The sequence below is a fragment of the Myotis davidii genome, unplaced genomic scaffold (genome assembly GCF_000327345.1).
Source record: "Myotis davidii unplaced genomic scaffold, ASM32734v1 scaffold176, whole genome shotgun sequence".
Classification (NCBI taxonomy): domain Eukaryota; kingdom Metazoa; phylum Chordata; class Mammalia; order Chiroptera; family Vespertilionidae; genus Myotis; species Myotis davidii.
Genome location: NW_006287911.1, coordinates 998,231 through 999,927, shown reverse-complemented (window position 1 = coordinate 999,927; position 1,697 = coordinate 998,231).

Sequence of the window (1,697 nt, the reverse complement as noted above, 5' to 3'; positions counted from 1 at the left end):
GATGATTTCTCAACAGAAACTCTGCAGGCCAGAAGGGAGTGGCAAGAGATATTCAAAGTGATGAATGCCAAGAACCTACAACCAAGATTACTTAACCAGCAAAGCTATCATTCAGAATTGAAGGGCAGATAAAGAGCTTCACAGATAAGGAAAAGCTAAAGGAATTCATCACCACCAAACCGGTATTATATGAAATGCTGAAAGGTATCCTTTAAGAAGAGGAAGAAGAAGAAAAAGGTAAAGATACAAATTATGAACAACAAATATGCATCTATCAACAAGTGAATCTAAGAATCAAGTGAATGAATAATCTGATGAACAGAATGAACTGTTGATTATAATAGAATCAGGGACATAGAAAGGGAGTGGACTGACTATTCTTGGGGGGGGAAAGGGGTGTGGGAGATGCGGGAAGAGACTGGACAAAAATCATGCTCCTATGGATGAGGACAGTGGGTGGGGAGTGAGGGTGGAGGTTGGGGTGGGGAACTGGGTGGAGGGGAGTTATGGGGGGGAAAAGAGGAACAAATGTAATAATCTGAACAATAAAGATTTAATTTTTAAAAAAGTATTTTCTTTTCTGCTCTCCTTTTAAAACTTTTTTCTCTATCCCTTTTCCCTCACTCTTCTTATTCTTTCCTCCTCTCCCTTCTCCACCCTATTCCATCCCATCCCTTCTTTTACCCTCTATTTACTGACCACTTTTAACATTTTTTATTTCTTCTCTTTACTTTTCTAACTCTCTACTTTTACTACTTATTGGTTGTTTTTGTTTTTTTTCAAAACAGTTCTATCTACCTGTGCATGTGTCTATCTATTCATCCACACACCTACCTAGCTATCTTTATTGTATTTTTTAATCAACTTTTTAAAAAATCTTATCCCCTTCACACACAATTGTATTTGACTTCTTCATTGGCTTCTCTCACACAATTTTTCTCTCTCCTTTATGTAACACTTTTTCCTACAGACTCATAATTTATAAACTTTTCTTTCTTCCTTATTTTCTACTTCTGTTCCATCATCCTTCTTCCCATCTTTCTCCTACCCTCCCTCCCTCCCACATTCCCTTTCGAGGGATAGAGAGTTAGAAACATCGATGAGAGAGAAACATCGATCAGCTGCCTCCTGCACGCCCCCCACTGGGGATGTGCCTGCAACCAAGGTACATGCCCTTGACCAGAATCAAAACTGGGACCCTTCAAGTCTGCAGGCCTATGCTCTATTCACTGAGCCAAACCTGTCAGGGCTACTTCCACTTTTTAAATATCTATCTACCTACCTGCCTAATTATTCGCTATCATTTATCTTTTTCTTTTCTGACTCCTACTTTTAAAATCTGTCTCCAGTACACAACTATACTTGATTTTCATTGTAGCTCCTACAGTTCACTCCTCTTTCCTTCTTTAACTCTGCTCTCTGCTGACTGCTTTATGAAGTTCTTCAACTATACCTTCCCTCCTTCCCCATCCTTCTCCATCCTTCTCCTCCCCTCTCTCTCTTACTGATTTACAGGCTAATTTAAAAAATTCTTTTCTTCTCTCTCTTTCTATGCCTTTCGTCCTTAGTACTGACTTCTCCACTTAAAAATCACACTCAATAAAAATACATTTTTTAAAAAATCACCCTGTACTTAACTTTCTTACTAACTCCTCCTTTTAAACTCTTCTCCTCTCACATTCTGTTTTTTCTTTTTG